Source organism: Falco biarmicus, chromosome 3 (genome assembly GCF_023638135.1).
Source record: "Falco biarmicus isolate bFalBia1 chromosome 3, bFalBia1.pri, whole genome shotgun sequence".
NCBI classification, from domain to species: domain Eukaryota; kingdom Metazoa; phylum Chordata; class Aves; order Falconiformes; family Falconidae; genus Falco; species Falco biarmicus.
Window position 1 is genome coordinate 64173951 of NC_079290.1, and position 12675 is coordinate 64186625.

Sequence of the window (12675 nt, forward strand, 5' to 3'; positions counted from 1 at the left end):
CACATCAGAATTATAGCCACCTGTAAATAATGTCCTGGACAGCAGAAGTCCTTACCTAAGAGTCATTTATAGAGGTGTAAGTACTTGTACAGGGCAACCATGTGCTAATGGTATTAAGAAGTGTTTTTCTTTAAAAAAAGATCTTAAACTGCAAGGTCTCCTACTTGTCTCATGAAAGCCTAATATCACATATACATTTTTAGGAAAAGTAAGGAAAAGTTAGCATTCTGCCTATGAGAGCAATACATTCTCATACTGAAGGAACTCTGCAAGCTGTTGCTGAGTGCATAATGGAAGTTATTTCTGCCCACACAGTCAGTGAGTTACCAGCATCCAGGTAGCAGTTAATAGACATTGCTTTTGTTCAGAATGTATATTATGAATGTACAGGTAGAAATGCTAAAGTTGAGAGACTGTCAGTAGCTCAGAGGACTAATGACAACTATAAAACTTCTCCATTTTCTGTCTCAGGTCAAAATCCTCCCTAAGCAGTGGCCACCAAAGCTGTCATTGTCTAAGGACCATTTGAGAGCATGTTTCAGAGTAGGTTTGGTGGTCCTAAATCTGCCTATGGATCCACTATACAGAACAGCAACACAACTCATACTGTGAAAAGGCACCTTTGACACTTTCAGAAGTGAAAAGATGGGAAAGGTGCCAGTACCAATATATCTTTTGATGCCTGCAGTCAGTCTTTACGGGGCCTACCTAAGAGACAGTCTAGCATTGTTCGTTTTTACAAACCGTAGAATTCCTCCAGAAGCTGTACACCCGTACATTTCAAGATGACTAAATGTACTACAAAACATATAAGAAAGAAATACAACAACACTGTAAGTATGGATTAGAGCCAAAATGATCCAGTCAGTGTATTGGAATGGACTGACTCACTGGCAAAAACTCACAATCAAGACAGTCAAGAATAAATTTTATTAAAAATATATACATTTGCTTATGTTACTAAAAATGGTAGCTTGCCAAAAGTGACTAAGAATAATTGCTTCTTTATATTTTATTCTGCGTGTGTAATGAAATTAAATTGGTCTGCTTAGTCACACTTCTTGCTTGGAGTCACTTGGCTGTTTTGCTCCCATGAAAATCAAAAGGTTTAATAAATTTTATTTTGATATGGCAGCATAAGCATTTAGAAAAATAATCTGACAAAAATATCTATCCTGTTTTCAACATAGTAAAAATAAGTTCAAATGTTTTCACAAACATATAGTTTAATGAAAGGTCTTGCTTGAGAGAATATAGAACTTTGGAACATCCTTGAGAGAAGTCTGCTAAGGTAGTAAGAACATCATGAAATACTCTGCGAAGGACTACGCATGAAAGCTTTTTAATTGGGTGATAATTGGCTATTCCAATTCTCCATTAGTAATATCTGGATCAGAATCAAAATTAATGAGAAAGAACCCTTCCTTTATAAAGATTTTCAGTGATTGTAAAACTATTTAGTCTCTATTTTGAACCTGAAGAGCAAAGAAAAAAATTCAAGATGTTAAGTAAGGTTTATGAAGCTAGCAACCCCTTGTAGATTCTTTTTTTTTGTATCAACTTATTCCCAAACAATGATTTTTTTCTCTCTCTTTTTAAACTGTTCTATTTTCACCATTGAAGTCATAGCTACTGAATTAAGTAGGAAAAGATAAGGTTTCCAAGTACTGGGTACATCTCAGAATGAAAAAAGATAAAGAAGAGGTGTTTGTGATATTTAGTGATGAAAAAAGATAATCTGTCCTTGAACCTTGTCCTCTAAGGATCAGTGCAAAGAGACTTTTTTGTCTTTTTTTGTCTATTTTTTTTTTTTTTTTAATGAACTTGTGAAAGATGAATTAGGGATTGGGGGAAGGAGTACAAAGGAAAGAAGAATCCTTAATTACAATGTTAAGCAACTGTGTGCAATCATGTTTCAGGATTTTCTTGCCTGAATAAATCTTATTAAGTTGTAACCATGCACTCAGGCACTCCATAACTTGGAGAATGAAGATAGCTTCTAGTTGTTCTCTTTAAACCACTTCTCCAGTTCACAAATGCCATGATGCTGAATTGTCTCTCCCTGATTAGAAGGGTGACATTGGAAGTCACGTGTCCGAAAATGAAGCTTAAAGACAAGGAACACATAGCAGTTACCTATTACATTTATTAAAACACCCATGCATGTTTGCATTTGTGTATTCAAAGGCTACAAACAAACACAAGAAATTAAAATTATTTTAAAAAAAATCCTTCATGATCTAAAGCAATTATTTTGTAGGGTTTTTTTAAGTGGCTTTATCTTTACATTATTATGGTTGACATCACACTTCACAGTATAATGTATAATAGGAATGAAAATTAATTATAAATGCACATGATTAGTTTGTTCATATTGTGTTGGGAATGCTTTTCCAGTAAAGTTATAAATCAAAAGACATTGGCCAAGGCTCATTTCTTACCCTTGCCCTTGGTACGATCCATTGTTCTAAAAACAGTAAGTGTTAAAAATATTTTTGCCTGTGGAAAATGTCAGTTCAGCAGCTCCGCCAACACTTGGAACCTCTGCCTGCTTTTTTTGCAGGAGGCGTCCTGACTCCTGGCCGATCACGTTTCAGCCGCAGGTCTGTTTCATTCCGCAGACCCGGAAGGCTTCAGCAGTGCTGAAATGAGGCAGAAAGTTTGCGCTGCCGCTGTCCCAACCGCGCGGCGCCCCAGCACCGCAGGTACTGACCTCCCCCAGCGGCTGGCGCGGGCGGCCGGGCTGCGGGGCTCTGCGGGGCTCTGCGGGGCTCTGCGAGCTCTGCGGGGCTCTGCGGGGCTCTGCGGGCGCTGCCCGGCACCAGCCCCGCCGGACACCGCGCCTGCTCCGCCGGCGGCGCGCACAGCCCCTCCGGGGGCACGGTCCCTCTCCCCACCATTCCTTCTATGAAAGCACTTGGTTTATTTTTTCAATGTATCATTTTTTCATCCTTTCCGCCCACCTCACGCACACACCCCCACCCCCGCCCTCCGGTTTAAACAGGGGGCGGGTAGGAGGGACGGCAGCGCTAGGGAGGGCAGGAGGCAGCCGGGGGCTCGGGGGTTCAGGTCTCCCGTCCAGGTGGGCGGCAGGTCCGTGCCTTGCCCCGGCAGAGCCGCGCCGCGGCCCCGGGACCCGGAGAGGGGACCCCCGCCCGGCCCGCTGGCTGCCCCGCGGCCCCCGGCTGGCCCCCGCCGCCCCGGGGAGGGGGCCGGGGCAGGAGGGGTGGGTTTTGCAAGTGGAAGCAGAGCAGGCTGGGGAAACAAGGCAAAACTGGAAAGCAGGGACCCCGAAAGTTCGGATTAGTTTGGCGACTTTGTCTTCACGCCTCGGGAGCTCAATTGATCGCGGCTTGGGTGGGGTGGGGGGTGGGTGGGAATAAAAACAATACATTCTTAAACTCTCTCCTTCAGCTCCGCGTTTCAAATGCAAATGGAGAGATAGATTGCTTCCCGCCCCACTCCCTAGCCCGGCTCCCAATTCTTATCCAAAGGACTCCATCTGTGTATCCTGTCAAGGAGGAGGAGGAGGAGAAGGAGGAGGAGGAGGAGGAGGAGGAGGAGGAGGAGGTGGAGAGGCGGGGAGGGCAGTGGGGCCGGGCAGGCTGCTTGCTCCCTGGATCCCTTTTCAATAGCCACCGCTGGGTCTTCGGGAGGTACAAAGAGACCCGGTGCCCCCTCCGAGCGCCCTCGGACGGAGCTGGCAGCCGGCTCCGGTCGCCGAGCGGCGATATCCCCTGCCCAGAGCAGCATCCCCACCTCCTCTGCCTTCTTCCCTCCCTCCCCGCTCCTTCCCTCCCTCCTCTTCCTCCTCCTCCCGCAGCCACGATCCGCATCCAGTCGGAGCTGGGCTTGGCACCGGCACCCACTTCTCCCGCCGTGTGCCCAGCGGCTGGCCGCGCCGTACCGTGCGGTGGAGGAGGAGCGGAGCGGCGGCGGCGATCCTGTCTCCGCGGGTGCGGGAGAGTGCGCGGGCGGGCACGCAGCCCCCATGCCAGGAAGGCGCCCCGCCGCCCGCCGCCCGGCCCCCGCCTGGGAGCATCCCGCCAGCGCTTCACAGAGCCACCGCCGGCCCTTGGGATTAAAATACTCATTGAGCTGGGCAGCCGAGGGAGAGGGGCAGCAGGTAAGTGCCGGCTGCACCTGTGCCTTTCCTCGCATCCCTCTCCCTCTGCCCCTCCCGCGCAGGCAGCGGGAGAGCGGAGTTGTTGCGGGAAGGGCTGTGCGCGGTCCGTCTCCCCGCCCCGGCCCCCGAGGTGCTCCCGCGCGGCTGCGGGGCCGCGGCTCTGCGGCGGCAGCGGGGCGGCGCGGCCGCAGGCGCAGCGGTAAGTTTCGTTTTCCCCGGGGCCGGGGCCGGGGCCGGGGGAGCCGGTGCCGCCCGGGCAGCGCGGCTGGGAACGGCTGCCGGGGCGCCGGCACCAGACGTGGCAGGGAAACCGTGGGAAGAGCGAGCGCTGATGCTGTACGCGTGTGTGCACCTTCTGAAAAACGGAAGAACAATAGCATCCCCCTGACTCTTTGGAGAAGTCTCACAGACAAGCGGGGAGGTGGGGTGGGGGAAGGGAGGACCACAGACTTCTGCAAAATATCGGCAGCACTAAGTCCTGACTACCTCGGTCCTTATCTCGGTCCTTTCTGCCAAACCAAAGCGGCTGTCTTGCTTGATCTCAGAGTCCGGCGCTGATGCTACAGAGCAAAAGATTACCGAGGCCAGGAAATTTCCCAGAGTTATTTCCCAGAGCTTTCCTGCTGTTATGTCACGGATATTCTAGAGTTAGTAAATGTTGAAATGACGGGAGCTTATTTCTTTGATTAGTATTCAGCTGGTAAGGCTAGCTCTGCAGTGCTTGGCTGTCTGATACTGACCCTTCTTCCTCCGCCCCGTCCCCCCATCTGTCTACATATCCACGCACGGGCATGTCCTGGCTTCCTGTATAATAGGTTGTGTGCACTGTGATCTGGATCCTCAGACTTCTAGTTGCTAAATGGAGGAAAAGATACGCCCTTTTGAGAGAAGATTTAGCCTTTATTGCACTCATGCTTTCAAAAGGTGAGGTAGTTCAGGTGAGCCAGGGTTCTGCAAACACCCCGGCAAATCAAGGGATTTGGGGAGGGATGGGAGACAGAGACTAGTGAACCATTCTGATTCTGGGAACTGAAATGTTGATACTTTAATCTTTTCTCATTGCAAGGATAAAATCTTGTGTTCTGATAGATAACTTCTCAAGTCAAAGCAGAGACTTGAAAGGGCAGTGTATACTTTATAGTCTCTCTAACAAGACATAGTGCCTTGCCATTTTTCAGCTAAAATATAGATGATTGTACAGCTTTGCAGAAAATAAATCTCTTTTCCAGGACAAATAAGTAAACTCTTAAGGATGCCAGTTTCTGAAACAGTCTCTTCTTGACAGTGATGTGAGACTTTACTTTTCTACCCTTATCATATTTACTAATTGTCCCTCTGTTATATTATTTGAAGTTTGCAGGGAATTGTTACTGGTGAAAAGGTAGATACTTTGTTTTTGAAAAAAGATAGGTCTGCATAATCTCAGATGAAGAGTTATACGGCTGGGCAATAGCATGAAAGTTGCGTTAAATAAATTAAGTTTGCTTAAAATATATTTTCTGAAGGTACAACAGGTCAACAGATAAGGATCAGCAGGGAAATTATGCTGATTGCTCTTAGCAATACTGTAACAGCTTTGAAGATGCAAAAGTAAAGTGAGGGCATTTAGAAATAATACAACTGTGCCTCATTAGAGCTACTTCATTGCAGCGGGTGGAGAAAAAAAGAACAAAAACCCACTAAACAAATTCAGCAGAACTACCTAGGGACCAAATGTGACATCCTGTTTAAAGTCCTTGTACACACTTTTCCAGCTTTCCAGCCCGCAACTACCAGGGGATCTAATCTAGACACACTTCTTTTTTAGGGTCATGAAGGCTAAGTAAGATTTAAAAAACCAACTGCAATGAAATCCACAGCAAGGGGAGAAAAGTAAAGGAGCTAAAGCTAACTCCGACAACTTTTAGTGTTAAGTATGTGAAACATCTTGGATTTGAGTACTCAATATAGATTAAGAACTACTTGGAATATTAGGGAAATATCAAAGGTAATAATGTGAGCTACCGTCTCATGTTAGAAGTGTGTGTCATTTAATGTGAATACAAATACAAAGTTCAGCAATGTAGACCATTTTCTTGCAAAAAGCCATTAAATATTGCAGTTTTAATCAGAGAGCATTTCACCCTTATAATGGGAGACTTTACTGTAATTAAAGGCTGATGCAGGTCATTAGAATTGCGTTGAGTCAGATGACATCCTCACAACTCTCTTAAGTCTACTTTTATTGATTTAATAACAAAGCAGTCTTGATTATTTGCTATTGATTTAATAGCAAAGCATTCTTGTACTTCCATATAAAAGGGTAATTTGTACAATTGTATAACTGCAGATTATCCATGAATTATCTGATGAGAAGAATGGATATAGCATCCATGCAGGTTTTCGCCTATCCTTTATATTTATAATTGTGTGTGTGTGCATGTTGTGTCCATTTTTTTCTATGTGTCTCCAGCAGACTTGACTGATGAAAACCATTATTAATGCAAAGCCTTAGGTTGTTCTGTTCTAAGTTAAAGTTTCACTTTGGTATAAACCTGGCTGAGCTTTTTGTCAAAGGTATTCAGCTCACAAATTGACTACAATGTGCAACGAAAATAGAAAATACATTAAATTTCAAATGGTTTTCAGATGAATATGCTGTTTGGGGAGTCCATCTTAGTGACAAATTGGCTAGTAAGTTTCTGTGTATGTTTTTGGGTATTGGCTTCAGTATCTGATGTGTTCAGTGGTTCTTCATTGAAGGCCTATCCTGAGACATTCAGTTTCCTTTAGTTTATCATGTACATTATTTTTTCATGTATGTTTTCATGCTACTACTGGATATTGTTTTGTTGTGGCAATAAAAATCATTAAATCCTAGCTGAGGAAGGGTGCATAAAATAGATGATGGTTACTTCTGTTCTGCCTGTCAAACCAGGCTCAACTCTAAGCAGCAATACAGGAGTGCCTCCTCTGGGAATTCAGCAGTTCTGCAAGAAAGTCATCCTTAGGTATTATGTGAAGTTCCTCAGCTTAAATGAGGCTGCAGAAATTGAGCTTGTTGCAATTTAAATATTTGACTTGATTGGTCACAGATATACAAATACTGCTAGCCTTTCTTTTCAATAACCGATCAAATTAACATAATCCTTTTCAGCAATTTAGATCTATAAAGTGTACCGTAACAAGGTGAAAAACCAACGAAGTACCTTCGCGTGGAGAAAATTATATTTTAAAAAACCGCAATTGTTTCTTCTGTTAATTTTTCTTGGGGGGAAAAAAGAAACCTACCAACAACCCAAACAACTTAGCACTCCAGCCACATACAATCTTATGATCAACCGCAGAACAGTATGAAAGACCAAAAGCTGTTGCCTGGTTTTCTTTATGCATTTTTTGAAGCCATATCATTTACTGAAGTGTGCCTAGCATTTTCCTGTTGTTTCATCAGGTCCTTTCACCTGAGTCAGAGGGTATTTAAGACAGTTTAGTGTAACATTAGCCATATGTTTGGAGCAGTGATAGTTTTTTACTTGATAACCAGATGCAGACTGCCGGATGTGCACTACATTTAACAGATCTCCCATGTGAATATTTAGGCCAGTTAGTGGCAAGAGGCTGTGGTCTGTAGTTGTAATGTCATCAGCACAGGGAGTTAATAGGTTTCATCATACTGCCTTCACTTACAGAGCGTCATTTCATGGAAGGGTCCCCACCTCACTTGTACCATGGCACCATCCTTTTTACTTTTTTTTTTTCCTTTCTTTCCCTGAACAAAGTGATAACCAGACATTGCAATCTACACCATAATTAGTCATATAATCTTCTCTAAACCCTTTCTTTTAAGGATCACATCGTTCCCATGCCAGTGAAGGATATCCTTCATATCCTAGATATCCTGTGATATCTAGGGTGTGTGTGACATAGAGGAGCTGCAGGGTCATAACAAAGGAACAAAATTCCATAAAAAGGAATTTTCTCTGCCACAGAAAGTGACACCCTTTCCAATAGGTAAAATTGAGTTTCAAAGCAGAAATATTTCATTGAGGTTAGTTCAGCTGGGGCTGTCAAGGGGCTCACCTGCTGATTCCACTGTGTTTAAGGGATCATGGTTCAAGATCAAGTGGCAACAGTCACCCTCAGAATTATCTCAACATGCAAGGTCTTATTTTATTGAATGACTAAAGCAGAGAAAAAACCCAGGCCCCAAACACAGGATAACTGTGCACTATTGACCAAGCTAAAATAAGATTTACCAGCAAATGTCTGGGCTGCACTTTCGGAGACACTGAGGTCCAGGTTTACACAGTAAATTTTGCAATAATATAAAAAAATTGAAGCAATCTGATGAGACAATGATGCGGGTGGTAAGAGGGAAGCAATAGGAGTGGAAAACTCTTCAGTTATACCTTCAATGAATGCTTTGCACTGTCAGCAAGATTTCAAAATAGAGAAATGTAATCCAGACTGGTGGAGTTTAGTAATGGAAAAGGTTTTGGATTTCTACTTCTTCCTGAAGAATTTTGCACATTGGAAAGACATTGGGGTAATATATGGTGAAGGACAAAATTTCCTGTGCGTGTTGAAGAGTTTGACAGGGAAATGACATGGTTCATAGATTAAGCTGGCACTGTGACACTGGTAGCAACGCGTGAGTGGAAGTCTGCAGGAATTTGCACTTTGGCTGCAAAGGTGAGGTTGTATGAAGATGATCCCAAAAGCCTTCAGCAGACTGCCCTAAAAGGCTGGGGAAATCTCAGGGGTGGGGAAAGAGGGCTTCCATGAGGGTATCTAGGAAACTGAAGACATGTTTTGTCCCTATCTACTGGTGGTGCTCACTGCTACATGCAAACAGTAAGGATTAGTCTCGATGTGTTGTTTTAGACATTATGAAGCAAAATATTCAGAGATTTTCAGTGGGTGTAAATTACCCTTAATTGCTTGCAGTGAGGGGAACTATTCCTTAAAGCTGAGGATCTTATTCATGATCTGAATGGTTTCAACAAATCAAGATTGCCCTTCAGAGACAGTGCATAATAGTGCCTTTTTGACACCAGCAGATTATTTTGGTGGAGTAGTAACATTTTTCAGGTTAGTAATGTTCACCAGAACACTTCTGCTACTAGACTGTGGCTTAAATATAGTTCAATTTCTATACAACAGATGGGAGAAAATATAAGTTTTAGCATATATATTGAATTATTTTTTATTTTTTATTATTTTTTCAAATGTATAATCTTCTCTCTGATGTTTTATATATCAACTATCTATTTAAGAACACAAACATGAAAGATTAAATTAGATATTTAGTGGACATTTTTCACGGGTTTGCTTTTTTTTTAATTTTTTTTTACTCATAATTGTTCACATAGCATGTTGCTGCTCTGGTAAGACATACTATATGCACAGTTCAGATCACATAACGTACTCTTAATTACACACCAATTTTTGTATTTTATGCATTTCATATTAGTGATTGTCAGGACTATATGCAAGGTAAATAGGGAGTACAAGTTTAGATGTGAATGGTAGAGCCTAGTACTTTTAATATACCAGTAGACAAATTAATTTCATTTTTAAAGCCTAAATTACCTTTTATGTAGGCAAAGCATGAATAAGGAGACATAACTGCATTTTGCCCCAATTTGAGGAGGGGAGTAGCATTTTGAAGATCCAGAAACAAGATGTAAAGGTGCACTTATGTCCTAAGGTAATTAATTACATCAATTACAATTGAAAATATTTCTCACTTCTCTGTACTCCAAGTCCTGTTTGTGCACAAAGTGATACCATTTTATAAAAGAATATCTTTAAAAACAAAATACAAAATGGTTGCAGGTCAATTTTGCCTTCTCTTCACACTCAAGCCTGTAAACGGAGATGACAGAGAAGGCACTGGAATCAGAACACTGCATGCCCTCAATCGCTGTCAGTGCTAGTCATATTCACCGCTGCAAGTGCAGCCCTGAACACTGAAGTTATACCTTGATGAGGAAAAAAGAAGACCCCATCACCTTTTGGTTTTCAGTTTTATGAATGCCGTGATGTTGATTATGTGGTCTTGTGGACTTCATACTTAGGGACTTTGTAGAACAGGTGACAGTGAAGTGTTAGTTATGCTTGGACAGAAATACAATATTTCATTTTTTTAATAAAAAATCCATAAAATATGTATATGCATATCTATATCAGTAAGAAAGGTAATTAAATGCAATTTAATAAATAAATATTCCCAGAACAGAGAAGATTTTAAAACACCAGACACTTTTACTTCTGCTTTAGGAAGTATCACACTCAAAAGGCAATGTGCTGAAAGAACTATAAATAAAAACCTAAAAAAAAACCAGCTCTAAGAGGAATAGGAAGACTTACCCTGAAGAAGGGGAGGAAGGGAAGGAAGAGTGTTTCAGAGCAGAAAGTGCTTCCACAAAGCTGAATAAAAAGAATTGGAATTCTGGAGACTGTGTGGTGAAAGTGTTTGAGAATGAGTAAATGACAACAATTTTTTTTTCCAGGGGGTGTGAGTACTCTGCTTTTCATCAGATTGTGCTGTCTAGCATATGGACTGTTTTTCAGTTGGTATTTTGGGTGCGTTTTTCTCTTCTGTGCTGTGGTGTGTGGCTGGGGACCATGACACTCCATATGGTGGCTTTCATATTTTCCTGCAGGTGTAAAAGAAAGGATATAAGAGAACACTGTTCAAGCTAAAGGTTAGAGCAACTCTAGGTTTGAAATGTCTGTTCAGAGCAAGAAGAAGACATTTCAAACTGCTTAGTGGAGACTCTAACATATTGTAAATGTTTTACTGACATTTCTTAAGCAAATCCATTTCGTATTTTTATCTGTTAAATAACAATCTGCTGCGTCTTTGAAATAAACTGACAGTTTATCAATATCAGATGTCTTTAACATGGTGTAACTTAGACACAGAGAGGGAAAGTAAAGGGTGCATAAACAGCCTCTACTACAAACAATGCTTATGTGAACTGAGAGGTAGGAAGCGAACACAGAATCAAGGCAGCACAGCTACTCTCCTTAACACTCATGGCAGACCTCTCAGTAATTACTATGTCATATGGTCATGATTTACCCAAAGGGCCAGATCAAAACTGAGCTATGACTAGTTGGGATTAGTCATTTTAAACTATGCTCTGCTAGCGAGCATGACACCTGTGTGTTAATCCCACTGCAAAAATAATCTTGGTATATGTAGGAGAGATGTCTTTTATAACCGTAATATCACATTTTGGAAATTAGGGTCTTTAGGAAAGCTATTGCTTGTTGTCTTTGTTTTGCCTGTAGGGAGACAGTGGATTTTCACATATGGAAGCTTTCAAATTGCTGCTGCTTAGCAAACACGCTCAGTGGGTTTGTGGTTTATCCCACCAGTCTCTAAGCAAAGCCTTTCTGGTGCAGGGCAGTACCACAGAAGGGATTATGATAAAAAGGCTTTAAATACAGTCTGTAATCAGAAGAGCTTTTTATTTGTTTCATGTTTCTGCCCTCTAGGTACCTTTGGCGGTGCGATGCATAGGCATTCTGCAGCTAAAAGGGCCTGACATACTGAAAACAGCAGAGATCACATTTCACTCCATTTTAATTGTAGTGGGTAGGGATATAATGATAATCTATCTAGAGCATTTAATGTGTATGTGACTTAATGTCTAGCCTTTTTAGTTTCATTAAACATAGAAAGGATGAAATCTTTCTTCCACAGCTTTCTAAGTAGCAGTGGTTCACTCCAAGTGAATGCCTTGTTGTCTGTTTTAATTTCATCCTCATTTTCACCTTGTGTTTGGCACTTCTGAAATACTTCTCATCTCCCTTGTTGCTCACTCTTGCTTATTTCAGAGCAAGCATTGCTTACCTGGGGTTAATGCAGGTGATTCCCCTGAAAGATAAAGCTATGTTTGGTTCTGCCTGACAGAACTTATACTTTTAAAAAACATTGCACTAAGCCTACATTGTCATTTGGCCAGAGAAGGCTCGAAATTGTAAAACACAGAAAAAACATTGAATGTTTGGGGTTTTGTTTTTTTTTTATTGATTGGCATTTTTTAAGTGAGTTGAGTTCTACCGGTTATTAAATGATCAAAATTTCAAAATCAAAACATACCAGATGCACAAAAAGATAAAAATTCTATGTGTTAGTGCTGAAAAATCATTAAATCAAGGTTTCATTGAAAACACAAAATTACATTATACTCTGATCTTTCTGAACATAATTGTGTATTGATATATGAACTAGTCTAACATGCTTCTTACTGTGCCTGATATTTGCTTTAGAAATGTAGTAAAAATTAATTGGGAGACTCTGAGTGCTTTTAACAGGTCAGGTTCAGATAAGAACAAACCATAACATCTGGTGTACCGTGACTAAGAATCAATCACATTGTTCCGATTCATCTTATACTCCTTTATTTTACTTTTCAGTTATATAGAGGAGAGTTAAGCTAACATATGTCCTTGCCATTAATATAACTTCCTGCCTGTAGCTGGTTTGGGATTATACCATTGTAATGGCAAGTAAAGCAGACTAGCAGACAGAGGAGGAAAAATCAAACCAAGTA

The 12675-nt window shown here is 41.9% G+C and overlaps 1 protein-coding gene across 2 annotated transcripts in view; it reads left to right on the top strand.

Moving 5' to 3' along the window:
• Positions 1-3541: 3541 nt before the first annotated feature.
• The window catches only part of LOC130146679 (cadherin-7), an 83764-nt gene continuing 74630 nt past the window's right edge, over positions 3542-12675 (top strand). Inside the window, exon 1 of one of the 2 annotated variants that reach the window (XM_056333084.1) lies at positions 3542-4126. The gene's annotated coding sequence lies outside the window, so the exon portion shown is untranslated. The remainder of the gene's footprint in view (positions 4127-12675) is intronic. The other variant, XM_056333083.1, reaches the window with a different exon arrangement.